The 14210-nt window shown below is 53.2% G+C and overlaps 1 protein-coding gene across 3 annotated transcripts in view; it reads left to right on the top strand.

The window, feature by feature from the left end:
- The window catches only part of LOC116944335 (disco-interacting protein 2 homolog C-like), a 235676-nt gene that overhangs the window by 129369 nt on the left and 92097 nt on the right, over nt 1-14210 (top strand). The window contains exon 1 of one of the 3 annotated variants that reach the window (XM_076069211.1): nt 5455-5898. The exons of the other annotated variants lie outside the window; for them this stretch is intronic. The gene's annotated coding sequence lies outside the window, so the exon portion shown is untranslated. Of the gene's footprint in view, nt 1-5454; nt 5899-14210 lie in introns of those variants that run through there. 3 annotated transcript variants of the gene reach the window in all.

Below are 14210 nucleotides of genomic sequence, written 5' to 3'. Positions count from 1 at the left end.
ATTAATGAGCGCTAATTGGAGGGAGGGAGGGGGGGTGGCGGGGGGAAGTTGTTACGAGCGGCGTCTGCGGTGAAGCGCCCACCGCCTTTCGCTTCGGTTGGCCGACAAGGGAAGCTTCAAGATGAGCCCTCCAGCCCGGCATGCTTTGGACCTGTTGGTTGCACGTGAGGTGGCGTCACTCTCTCCAGCGGTTCGAATTGCTCGACGTGGCTCGCGTGAGAAACCGCTTGAACTGAGTGGGCCATCAAATAATTCAACATTGATTGCCATGTAAATATATCGGTGCTCTTAAAGTCTAGAGACGGGATGGGGTTAGGGGCCGTCCATAATTGACGTCATGCACCTAGTGGGGGGAGGGGGGGGGTCAGACATTTGTGACTATGCGTGACGAGGGGGAGGGGTTTGAGAAATGTGACGTCACATCAAAATGCGCAACTTTAAATAATTATAGACAACACGTTCTACTTTATTAAATAGACTTTTAATAAATGTTTTCTCCTACAACATCAGAGTGCAGCGCCACATTAAATACACACTACAATGACAACAGTTTAAAGCGATTTGAAGCATGTTTTTTTTGGGGGGGGGGGGGCAGAGCTTTGTGACGTCATATTTGAGAGGATGTCTCACTTTTTTTGACGCCGTGTGACGGGGGGGGGTTAAAAATCGTTAAAAATCGCGTGACGGCATTTATGGACGGCCCCCTTAGTTGTCTCGTTAGTGCAGTCTTGACGGGCCGGAGGAATCAACGAATGGATTGCAGTCCCCACTCTCTCGTACTGCAACCTTGTCCAAACAAGCACCGTCTTCGCATTCTCTTGCTGTTCGCTAAAGCGTTGCTCGCTTTGCGACTCGCAGACGGCAGTGAGGCGGTGTTCCCCGAGCGGTTACTTCTCTCAGTGCAGTGTTTATTGCTGCTCGCCTGGTCAAGTCAGGAAGTCTCACGTGGCAAGCACGCACGTTGAATATCGCGGGGTTTGCTTTCATGATTTTCGCGGATTTGCGCGTCAGTGGAATTTGGAACGTTAAGTACTCGCTGTCAATACTTGTTCCAGGAGTGTGGCCAGGCTATAACAGGGTAGGTGTGTGTAGGCGTGCGCGTGTGCATCTGCGCGTGTGCGTATGCGTGCGAACACGCGTGTGTGTGTGTGTGTGTCCGCCTGTTGTGCGTGATCATTGCAGGGGACATCACACAGAAGGGCTATGAGAAGAAGAGAGCCAAGTTGCTTGCTCCGTACCTCCCACACGCACCAGGTAACTGGGAATCGTTCCGGGTGGCTTGGCGTGGTGGTTGGGTGGAGTTGCGTCGAGTTGGGCTGCCGGAGTGCTTCCTGGTGTCGCCGTGCGGTGTCTGGCGAGTATTGGGTGGCTGTGCGGTGATTCGCTGTGGGGGTGGCGTGCGGTATGTGATGTTTCTGTCCGATGTGGCGCTGCGTGGCGTTGCATGGCGCTTGGCGGGGCATGGTGCGATTGTTTCGTGGCATGGCGTGGGCATGGTGTGGAGTGGTGTTGGATGGTGTTGATGGCATGGCATCATTATTAACAGTCGCATTACAATGCACGGTGTGCTATTGCTCCTGCTTACCCAGTGGGCCTTGCCGAGTCTCGAGACTCTTTCCGGAGTAGGCGTCGATGTTGCTCTGTATTTCCCACTCGAGTAATGTGCGGTGAAATACTCACAATTTTGGCAAATTTGAAGCTACGTCACCAGCACACAACGGCCTCTTCTTCCACGAATAACGCTGACGGAATATTTTTGCGTCCACGGTGGCGCAGGTGGCGTGGAGTAATTTTAAGGTTGATCCGCACACCGCTGTATTAGACGTGGGGGGGCGGGGGGGGGGACGACTGCCAGATTTCGGACTGCGGATCTCCTGCAACGAGCAGCGACGGCGCTTTGCGCCCTGCTCCATCACGGCTCCCGCAGCGCCGTGCGATGGCGTGACGCAGTGTGACCCGGTGTGACGCGCGATTGCTCGGAGGGTGGTTCACGTCGCCACATTCCCCAGCTGCTCTCGAGAAACGCCGCGTTGGGGCGGGGGGGGGGAGGTACTCGTCGATTGTCTCGCCTGCTCGCGCCCCCCTTTGTGGGAGCGGGGGGGGGGGGGAGCCCCGGTCTATTGAACGAACGCTCACGCACGCCAACTCACGCGCACGCTCGCGCATTCACATGCAAACGATGCGACGTCCCCCTCCCTTTACTCCGCCCCCCCCCCCAAACCCCCCCTGCTCGGTCGGTTTTTGTTTCTCCATTTTGTTGTTGTTGTTGTTGTTGTTTTTCATGAAAGGTGAAAGGGCCGTGACCGGCGCCGCCGTCGGCACATTCGCTCCTCCGCGGCAGAGGCCTCGCGAGTCGGCCCCCTTGGTGCCTCCTGGGCCCTGGGGGGCCTCACATGCCGGGTGGTCACGGGGCCTCCCGGTACGACGTCGAGTCCAGTCGTGCGACGCCGTCACCGAAATTACGAGGCGTGACGATGAGCTGTTCCTGCTGTGACTATGAGCTGTCCCTAGCGTCATGATGATGCTTTCATGGTGGTAAAGTATTGCCGCTGTGACGATGAGTGGTCCGTATAGGTGCAGAATCACATTTCTCATAACACCCCACGGCCAATCTGGTTTCTCAACACTTCCCATGTGACGCGCAGGGGCACCAGTTCACATTGACGGGGCCTTGGTTATAATCGGCGGTGTCCATGCCGCGTGGGACACACTTTGCACGAGCACAAAGGTGACTTTACCGAATAGAACCAAAGAGTATGTCCTCCATGTAGCCCACACACGCTGACAGGGCAAGTGCTGTGGAAGAGGGGGTTAGCTTCTAAAGGTAAACTGTTTGATGTTTCGATCGCAACACAAGAGTTCGTCATCAGGAAGATGAAGGGGTAGTTTTTTGTTATTTTTTGTTATCTTCTTTGAACCTATCTACGTGACTTTGCCGAAAGATCCAAATTATATGAATTCCTGCAGTCACGAAAGCTTCAAGTCGAGATCTTTGTCTTGTGTACGTTTTCTGGGCCTCCTTTAGCTCGATGAAGCCTCACATAAGTAGTCGATGCTCATGGCCAACAGCCTCCATAGGCTACAGTGGGGGGAGGGGGGGGGGATCTTCATCTGTGTACGTGTGTGGCAGCGGCTACGCGCGTATCATCACCACCAGTCGACGAGGGCCAGTAAAAGTGCCGTCTCCTCTGCTGACCGCTGTCCCACCTGCCGCTCAGTGCCAGCAGGGTTTCTTCCTCCTCAGTTGGGGGGAGTTGTCGCTGCCATGGGGAGACGCTGGGACAGGCGACGGACGAGCGCCTCGCCCCCCGGCACCGCCTCCCGCGAGGGGTCAGGGTTCATGGGAAACCCGCCTCCATGTGACATGGGAATGTGGGCAGCACAGGGGGGGCGGGGGGGGGGAGGTGGCAGAGGGCAGTTGGACCTGGTCACATGGGGAAGCGGTTGCTCCAGGGCCCAATTTTTGACACAGGAAAGGCGCCTGAATCTGGCAGTCCATGTCACCAGCACATCTGGTTGACCCCCGGTTAATACAGCGAGTCGGAGACCGAACTCAGGGGCACTCTTGCTGCGCGGCACGAGTGTTACTGCCATGCGAACTCCGGTCATCCTCGCAAGCGGCTTTCAGCTAGTCCGCGAACAAAGGCGGTCACCGCATCGCGAGCTTTCAGATGCGCTTCTGCGGCCGTCTGCAACGCTCTTCCCTCTGATATTAGGAAGCCACTGGAGCTGTGTACTTTAAAATCATCTAGATTGACAAACTAATTTCTTTAGAACTGCTCTTTGTGTTTAGTCGTCCTTCCTCCGCACCTCCGATCAGCACGATTAGCCACGTACGGCGCGAGAGAAGTTCAACATACGTGCATACATCTTGACCTAAAGCTTTCGTGCCTGCAGGTATTCATAATCTTTGGGTCTTTCGGTAAAGAAAATACGTGCATCCAGACATACGCCACGCAAGCTGCGGTGTAATGTCGTCTTAAACAAATGCATTTAAGAAAACACAAAACAGACGCGTGCTGGTGGCTCCCCACGTGGGGTAATGCGACTCTCACCCGAAGATGCCCCGCGGTGAAAACGATCCCAAATGTAGCACGATGCTGCTGCTGCTGCGAGTGGTCCCAATTGACTACCTGTGAGACCTTTTTGCCATTGCCAGGATCAAAATGACGAGAGTGGAAAAAATTGGATTGGCGCAAGCCTTTCTGGCAATAAACACAGGAGGCGTTAAGGTGCTCAAACACCACATCGGTACATGTTTTGATTGGTGTAGGCCAATCAGTTTCAAAGGTGGTGCATATTTTATAATCAGAGCATGTCTGTTTGCATCTTTTGCCACAAGTATGTGTGGTTAATGCAGACTTGATGCCTTGTAATAGTTTATTTAGTTCGTCTTGGAGCATCTTAACACCTTTTAGGGTAAAGCCTATTCTTATTTTTTTCCCCAGTTGAGTAGTTTGCAGGTACATTTTTCAGCATCGGGATGTTTCGCCAATATAGGTTACACTGTATGTTGTCTTTTTAAAAAATCAGAACAGGGAGAGAGAGAGAGAGAATATAGCAACGCCACGCAGCAATGCTCCCGAGTCGGGAATCGAACCCAGGGCCCTTCTTGTTGTGAGACACGAGGAGTGTCACCACTGCGCCACCCTACCACCGTGCCACCGTGCCACCCTGCCAGCCACTTGCACACCCACACCAGCTGCACAAGTCCACGCAGGACTGTAATTGTACTTGTGCGCACACGAGGTGATTGGCCTAAGGTGAAGTGAAAGAACGAATTGGGTCGACATTCGTGGCACTTAACAACACCTCACTCCCCTGGAGAAGGAAGCGGTTTATTTATAGCGCGCAGAGGTTTAAACGTCACTGTAAAAAAATAATAGTCACGACATCCCTCCACGCTGGCGCACGCTTGCAAGACACTCCGCTCCGCTACCGCAGCAGCAGCAACAGCGGCCGCTACTGCAGTGACAGCGGCAGCGGCAGCCTCGCCTGCTGGCATCGCCATCCTCGCAGGGTCAGCCGCTGAGATTCTAGCGGCGAAAATCAGTGAGTGTCACCCGTTAATTATGGCTGCTTAACGAGCTGTTCTGGGGGGCGGTGGGGGGGGGGGGGCGCCGTAACGGGGGGCAGCCCCTCCTGGAACGCTACGTTCCGCAAAAATGTCACGGCAACCAGAGCATCGCCCTGGCAACGGATGCAGGGATGATGGAGCTGAGAGAGGGGGCTGGGAGTGGGGGAGGGTGTTGGTTGGGGGGGGGGGTGGGGGCGGCGGGAGAGGAGAGCGGAGGGTGTAGTGGTGGGGGGAGCGCCTTTGGGGGAGGTGCTGGCGACGAGGGGCGAGGGGATGATGCCGGAGGGGAGGACGGGAGTCCAGGGCAGAAGGCGGCGGAGGATTTTGGGAGAGGAGGCGGAGCGGTCGTGAGGCGTGACGGTGAGCGAGCGTTACGGACACCGGGAAACAAATCGGCTGTGATCGTCGTGTCCGGTGCTCTTGAGCGTGTGTGCTCGGATGCATGCGTGTGCGCGTGCGTGCGCTTGCATGGAGCGTGTGCGCGGAGAGCGAGCGGCGAGCGCGCCCACGTGCACGTGAAACGTGGACGCGTGGAGAGTGCGCGTCAGCGTGCGTGGGCTCGGAGAGCGAGCCGTCGGGCGAGTGCGTGCACGCGGGTGTCTGCGGCGAGCGAGCGAGCGAGCGTGAGGGAGCGCGAGAGCGCGCGTGTCTGGAGACGTGGTCTCCGTGCGGCCGAGTTCGTGGGAGGAGGGAGAATGTCGCCGGGAGCAGTGGAGGGCATCACTGGCGGTGGCGGCGGTAGCCGGACGGGTCGCGTTTGCGTGGTCACCGTCTCTCGGCCGGGCTGCTCCTCGGCTACGCGTGTGATCGCGTCCGCTGGGGTGAGTTTCCGACGTCCACCACCGGGGATTCGTTTTCTCGCTGAACGTCAGCTGAGGTCCGCTAGTAGGCTGGAGTAGGTGGCACGTGACCAGTAGAGGTCTACTGGAAGCGGTGTGCCGAGTGTGGAAATATATTTTGGGGTCGCTAACCCAGACAGACCTGCGTGAAATTATACCCCAGGTGCCAGAGTGCAGGAAATGCTCCTGGTCCGGCAGGCTGTGATTGTAGTAACGGTCACAAATGCCCAGGACGGCAATGGTAGAAGTGTCCGCTCGCGCGCCAGGAAGGGACCAGGATGGGCCACCGCTAGCAGATAAGATCCTTACTAAAGCTTTGCGTGGGTGCCGTAAGACTGGAAGTCTCTGGGGAGATCCGTCACCCAGGTCTCCAGGGCTCCACTGACCCGGGGCCGTGGCGTGGCCCGGCGGCGGCGCCACGTCGCCGCTTGTTGCCGAGGTTCGCGGTTCCAACCCAGCGGCCGCCCTGGTCAGCGCTGCAGCGTGAGTTAACCGTGGCAATACCACGCATCGCCTGCTTCACTCGCGGTGGACGTTTACAGATCCCTTGGCATCATTCGCAAGAGTAGGCCGTCGTGCGCTGACATCAGAGTCCACAGTTCGCCCAATCCAAAAACTACTTGCAAATGACGCAATTTGGATTATTCACAGCAGCTATCATCGCACTCCTACTGGCAGATTCGTGCCCCAGGTCACTCTTACCAATGAGACGCGTCTATTATATTGCGTCTGCACCTGTTTACACGAAATGAACTTGAAACTGGGTAACAAAAACTGTGGGTCAATTGAAGGTCAAATACTTTCAGGGTCAAGCAACCAGCAAGCAGCAGGGTAGAAACATCACGAAGACACCGGGGGGCAGTGCGGTCGATGTAACTGCGAGGAACGCATGAGACAAATGTTGGAGCAGCAAAGCCCGAAATCTTTCCATGCCAGGAATTCTCAGTAAAAACAAACGCGGTTTTTGTTTAATGGTTGCTGAGAAAAGGCCCAAAGCCCCCCAAAAGCATCCAGTGGCCAGTAACAAGCCGCACTATTGAAGGTGGAGGAAATATGAGTTGAGCAAGGTTATGAAGATTTGTAAAAAAAAAAGAGATGGTGGGAGGCAATTTAAGCTTCGGGCGGCGCGCGGTACGCACGAGACGAAACGTACAGCAAACAAAATAAATTCGAAAGTTCGTAATTAAACTTGCATCCCAGTGAGATGCATTTTTAATCGGGCCATGAGCGTCCGCGTTCACAGCGACCAAGCAACGAATCCAGATTGCCCACTCCGGGCTGGGGGGAGAGGGAATGGATTTGAAACGAGCAATATCTTGTGAGCGCCGCTGCAGTGACCGGTAGAGGCTCGTCCCACTTCAGAGAGGGACAATCAGAGGTGGCTGGCGTCGTCATTCTCTTCCTCGTTTTCGTCGTCGCGCCCTCGTTTAGCGCGACGACCCGAACGCACACGCGCAGTACGTTAACATTACAATTGATAATTATTATTATTTACAGCCTTTGGTAAATATATTGATGGATGAAAGCCTCCTCCGTGCTGTGTCGGTCACGGTGGTTGTTTGTTGAACCACACTTCACCATGCCGGTCATGGTGAAGTGTGGATTGGTGAACGTGGAGCGTCAGAGTGGCAGTGGAGGGGGGAGGGGGTGTGCAGGGCACGACCGGTTGAGATATCACTCGCCACTGATGTTAGCCGTGCCAGGGATTCAAACTCGGGCTGCTTGATGCATCGTGCAGTTTTGATAACCGCTCCGCCACCGTTGCACCGCAGTGTGCTACGCCGTGTGTCAGTAATTACATTTAAAATTAAACATTTTACGTGTTTCCACAGTTTTCCTTTGTTGTATATAAAAAATATGCTATGTGCTGTGTAGATAACAAAAAAAATATATATGCTGCATATCACAGGGTAAAGTACCTGCATAGCCATTAAGTGGGTGATGAGGCACGTTGCGGAAACCACGAAAGCGTTCGGCTGTGCCTGCATACGGCACGGCCGCATTTATCGTTTCAAACGCAGGAATGTTAGCAATTTGCGTTTTTTTTGTCCACTCGATGGAAATGCGCGCGAGCGCTTCTACTCATAATTGATTCGCAAATATGGATCGTCGCGACAACGTGATCGTGCCGCCGTGGCGGCCTGCCGCGACGTTCCACGTTCTCGGTCGACGTTTTGCCGTGGTCGTTGGTGTAATTAGTAATGGCCGCTCGCCGTGATGCGCTTCCTCGCTCGCTTCGCACCTCGTCGGAGAGCGTCGCTTCGGTCTCGCGTCCCGGCGGCACTGCTTGAATGGCGCTGCGCTGCGCTGCGCGGGGTGGGGGGGGGGGGCCGTGCCGGGGTTATTTTCTATCGGGCTGCGTCCTGCCAACCCATGCGGTTGGCCCGTATTCTTGTACAAGGGAAATTGAGTACAAACATTGTTTTTTGTCCGTTTGTTTGTTTGTGTGTTCTCTCCTTGCGATGGGACTTTGTAGGATGAACGTTGAGATTTATAAGCGGCACGGGGTGACCAACAAGGTCTGAATTGGTCTGTGATAAGGTAGGGCACTGATGGAACGATGAAGAGGTTGACAGGTGTGCACAGGCGTGTGGCGTGCGGAGCCGCTGCGCTCGTAGACACGCTTCGCGTGATCCCTGGTGCCACGGTTCCCCGGTCCCCCAGTCCCCCCCCGATCCCCGAGTCCCCCCGGTCCTCCACGGTCCCGCCGGTCCCCCAGTCCCCCGGCCAGGCGGTGAGTGTGCAGCTTGCTCTCTGACCTTGCCAGCGCACACTCTGTGTGTCTCTACACATTCAAACCCAGGTTTCACTGGCAAAAAAAAAAAAACTTTCAGTCTAAACGGGCACCCCCCCCCCTCCCCCCCGACGACGATAATAATTCGTAGCCTTTTGCCAATCCGCTGCCAGGTGAAGGACTATTCGCAGCGTGTTGGTCAAGGGGATTTGTTTGGCCATACTTCACCACACTGGCTCGTGGTGCGGGTTGGTGAAGGGTTTAGATATAACTCGCCGCTGACGTTTTCTGTGCCGGGGAATGAAGCTTTGGTTGCCGAGGCTCATTGCGCAGTGTGCTAATCACTGCGCCACCGCTCCACCCTTGCGGTGAACTCGTACTTGGCCGTAAATGTCTTGATTTCTAAAAGGGTTTATTTATTTCAACTAAAGCGGGCTCTCTTACTCGGAGCGCATCTTCGCATTCCAAGCGTCACCTCGCTTACAACAACAACAACAACGGCGGTGGCGGCACCGCCTTCCCGCGACATAAAACATTCCGTACACGTTTTGCTGCACACGAGATCCGGTCCCTTGAGGTTCAAAATGTCACCGCCTTCAAAATGTTCCCGGTGTTTTTTCTCGGCACCGCATTGTAGAATGCTGCCTTAAAACAATTGCCACTCGCGATGCGCTTTATCCCCCACCCCGGTCCACGAGCCCAGGCCACAGCTGCTTTAATGGTTTGGCCATGTTTATTTTTGTTGTAGTACGGAGTTAGACTGATGGCCTTAATCTAAGTTGTCTTATGGTTGTTGTTGTTGTTGTTTGACTTGCATCCCACTGGGATTTTTTGCACACAGCGTTGGTGTACGACGCTTTTTTCAGGAATATTTTGCTCTTTTTTTTCATGGATTTTCTGTTTGCACAGTTGTTGTGGTTGCACCCGATTCAAGAGCCGAATGGCTCACAGGGCTATACCAAAATAAATAATAAATAAATAACCTGTAGGCACCACCTCGGGTGGCAGAACTTTAATGGTTGCAATGTCTCTCCGAGGCCAATAACAGTGAATTATGTCATAGCCATTTGAACTGAGTGGGGGTTATCAAGTAATTCACTCGCATGGCCATACAACTACGTCGGTGCTCCTCAAGGCACAATAGAGAGGAGGGTTTTTTTTGGGGGGGGGGGGGGGGTTAGATCACGTAAATATAAGTGTGCGGTTAAACCAGCGACCACCCCACCACGGCCAGTGAGTAAGGTTTGTCACGTGAACAAAACGTGCCAATTTGTTACTAGTACAGCACACCGGTGTGTTGGAGAGTAAACCCACTACAACATTTAACAATTCGAGTAACGACGTTTCACCGGTAATTACAACCAACCTCATCAGGCAACAGACAGAATTGTGTGAGCCTCTCTTAAATAGAGGGATAGATGTGATGTCGTCACTTGCGAGCCAATCAGGTGCAAGGACCAGAGGGGGGTGGGGTTAATGTATTCACATGAATTACAATGGATATATTTTATTATTTGGGTTATTGACAGTTCATGAACATACATTATGTACGTGCATTGTGTTAATCTAATAGTATGCAGATGATATCCAAGGCCTATTATTGGCTACTCACAGTTAATCACCATCGACGTATGGTGATCTGTATAGGCATGAAATTAAACAGTGTAGTATCACTTGATAATACGCTTCCAAAGCCGTGCTACCTTTTGTGTTACCGATTTCTGTTCTGGCCCATGGGCTGCCTCTGGCTCGACAGTCAGCAGAAGGCCCATTGTGCTAGATGTGTGCCTAATCCATTCGTTCACATGGCTGAAAGTGCACCTGATTTAATTTGAATATCATACACCAGGCAGTGTTGAGCCCCAAGTGTCGTAGGCTTGGAGCTGCGAGGTGACTGGGAGACAGCAGTGCTGAGAGTTATCTCCTCACATGGGTGCTGAGTTTACGCCGGGGTTGATTTTCTGTTTTTTTTGCTCCCACATGAAGCCAAATGCTCATTCATGGTATTGGCCAAACAACCCAAGGCAGGACCCTGCTGAAAAAGATTGTTGAGACTCGGGATTTCCCGAGTAAATAATTGTGATTACCATGATGGTTTAGTTGCCCTAGTATGCGTACATCTGTTATAATGTGACATCCACCGGAGTTCCGTTGAGAAAGGAGGTAAACGAATCTCGAGTTTTCTTAATCAAAATCGTCCTCTGTGTTTATTTAACTGATTCGAGTAATCTGCCATGTTCCAAAACGGAACTGTTCGTGAAATTTGCTTTGAAATAATTATTTACTATTTTATAGCAGAGTTCCGATTACAAACTGTTTATTAATTGGGTGGAATCCGTCAATTATAGCCGATTACAACTTAAACCCGCATTTCGTGGGGTCACGAGCGTATAAATATGTTTGGAAGTAGGATATGTTTTTGGGGCCTCCTTGTACCTTATTTTTGTATCCTATCAAACAATTTCGATTTCGAATAAACAACACCAATTTTAATTTAAAAAAATAGTACAACGGTAAGCGGATAAATTATGATTGATGTGTTTTTGATCTGTGGATCGAAAGTAATCGGAGCCTCGTGTGAACGGATGAGGGCCCCCCCCCCCCCATGCCACGGTGTTCGAGGGGGTTGTGTGGTCATACTTCACCACGCTGGTCAGCACGGATCGATGAGGCAATTATATATTCGCAACCAGGCGAGAACCCATTCGAAGGGAGACATGGGCCACAAAAGCAACAATTGCTGCACAAAAAGCTGCCGTAAGCAAAGTGCTAATTACTCAAAACCACATTCCAATGTATAAAAAAAGATATTATGAGACATCAGTGAAATGTTTTGCAGTGGGGGACAAATGTGAAGGTCTGCGCTGGCCGGCGTGGTGAAGTATGGTCAATTAACCCTCATAGCCGAAACAAGTTGGGTGGGGGGAGTGGCGTGGGTTCTTCATCCACCAGTGGATTTAACACGCTGGTCCTGATGTGCAGTTATGAAGTAAAACCAAAAAGTGTTATGGGATGCTATTAGCACGAACTTGGTTTGTAAATGTCGTGGATTTGCTCTCCAACACGCCGGTGTGCTGTACTAGTAACGAATTGGCACGTTCTGTTTACGTGACAAACCTTACTAATTGGCTGTGTCGGGTGGTGGCGAGTTTAACGACACATTTATATATTCACGTGATCTAACCCAAAAAAAAACTATATGTTGGTTAAGCATGAATGACCCTATGTAACATGTATTGTTGTTATTATTATTAGGGCCACCTCTGTTAGAACATAAGTTGCTCACTGACTCTTGGGCCCATGGAGGTCTTGCACGAGGGGCCCGGTAGTTTGCAATGTGCCCACAAAGCAGAGGAAATGCCTGGTTACCATGGCAATGCCCCGCTGGTCACCATGACGACAGCCCCATCGTCACCTTTACAAGGGCGGCTCCCTCTTGTCACTTCGACGAAGACGTCTCTCTGATCACCTCGGTAGCTCTCACTCGGTCACCATGGCAACCGCTCCTGGGTTACCTTGGCCGAGACCCGCTCTGTTACCATGGCAACGCCTCCTTGGTCATGCATTGGAATTCCAGCCGCAACAGCCGTTTCAAATTGGATGTTCGCTGTGTGGTATGATGCAGCTATTTACCAGCTGTGACTGCTCTTTGACAGAGGCTACAGTGTCCTAGGCTACTCTGTTCTAGGCTACTTGTGTTCCAGGGATGCTGTATTCGAGGCTGCTGTTGTTTTCTAAAACCATCCCGTGCTGACCGCAACCTGCCAGGATGTCGTCATGCACCTGTACACCTCGTATTATCGATCCACTGCTGGATGAGGGGCCTCCCTGCCCCACAAGGGCCGTGGGCGTTATTTGACCATTATTTCACCCACGCTGTTTAATGCGGGTTGGTTAAGACGGGGAGCAATAGCCTTTTGCAGCACAGTAGAGGGGTCGGCAACCTGCGGCTCTCTATAAGGACTGCTTCGTGACCGTTGTTTATGAAGGGCCGCCGTCTCGTAGTCACGACGGGCACTGCGCCTCTTGAAATATTGAGGTGTTTTTTTTAACCAAATTCTCAAAGAATGCCTCTGTTGGTTGTTTTGGTTGCCGAACCCCGGTATAATACAACAGCACCCGTTCGTACTCACCGTGCGAGGCTTAGCGCCCAGCCTGGCCTGTTGAGATCTGATGAGGTGGGGAGCAGTGCGGACGATTTTGGTGTCAGCGAGGCACGGCGGGGCACCGTCTGTAGTTCCCGGGATTTGGCTCTGCTGCTCGTTGTGGAGGTGACCGAGTCACGGGAGGGTCAGTGACGAACGTTAAGAGACCAAGGGAGCCATCAATCTCGGTGGCCGAGAGGGCGCTGCTGTCGCCCAGGCGCCCGTGGGTTGCCTGGCCACGCGTTCCTCTGCTCTGTGGGGTTATTATTGATTAATTATTTACATTTTCTGGTTTGCATCGGGTTTTATGAGCTCCGAGTCAACACGAATGTCAACGCGAATGTTAATCCGCTGCTGGATGAACGCCGCCGTCGCCCAGGCTGCGTTGGCCGAGCTGATTGGTCGGGCCACGTTCCGCCGCACTGCTCAGCCCGGGTTGGTAAATGCAGGGAGGCACGTGGGGTGAGAAGACACAGGTGTGTAGGGTGAGAAGACACAGGCGTGTAGGGTGAGAAGACACAGGTGTGTAGGGTGAGAAGACACAGGCGTGTAGGGTGAGAGGACACAGGTGTGTAGGGTGAGAAGACACAGGTGTGTAGGGTGAGAAGACACAGGCGTGTAGGGTGAGAAGACACAGGTGTGTAGGGTGAGAGGACACAGGTGTGTAGGGTGAGAAGACACAGGCGTGTAGGGTGAGAAGACACAGGTGTGTAGGGTGAGAAGACACAGGCGTGTAGGGTGAGAAGACACAGGCGTGTAGGGTGAGAAGACACAGGCGTGTAGGGTGAGAGGACACAGGCGTGTAGGGTGAGAAGACACAGGCGTGTAGGGTGAGAGGACACAGGCGTGTAGGGTGAGAGGACACAGGCGTGTAGGGTGAGAAGACACAGGCGTGTAGGGTGAGAGGACACAGGCGTGTAGGGTGAGAAGACACAGGCGCGTAGGGTGAGAGGACACAGGCGTGTAGGGTGAGAGGACACAGGCGTGTAGGGTGAGAAGACACAGGCGTGTAGGGTGAGAGGACACAGGCGTGTAGGGTGAGAAGACACAGGTGTGTAGGGTGAGAAGACACAGGTGTGTAGGGTGAGAAGACACAGGCGTGTAGGGTGAGAAGACACAGGCGTGTAGGGTGAGAAGACACAGGCGTGTAGGGTGAGAAGACACAGGCGTGTAGGGTGAGAAGACACAGGCGTGTAGGGTGAGAGGACACAGGCGTGTAGGGTGAGAAGACACAGGCGTGTAGGGTGAGAGGACACAGGCGTGTAGGGTGAGAGGACACAGGCGTGTAGGGTGAGAAGACACAGGTGTGTAGGGTGAGAGGACACAGGCGCGTAGGGTGAGAGGACACAGGCGTGTAGGGTGAGAGGACACAGGCGTGTAGGGTGAGAAGACACAGGCGTGTAGGGTGAGAGGAC

Source organism: Petromyzon marinus, chromosome 2 (assembly GCF_048934315.1).
Source record: "Petromyzon marinus isolate PM22_M1 ecotype Great Lakes invasive population chromosome 2, UKy_Petmar_22M1.pri1.0, whole genome shotgun sequence".
NCBI classification, from domain to species: Eukaryota; Metazoa; Chordata; class Hyperoartia; order Petromyzontiformes; family Petromyzontidae; genus Petromyzon; species Petromyzon marinus.
The sequence above is the reverse complement of the archived record's forward strand: the minus strand, read 5'-3'. Positions and strand labels throughout refer to the sequence as shown.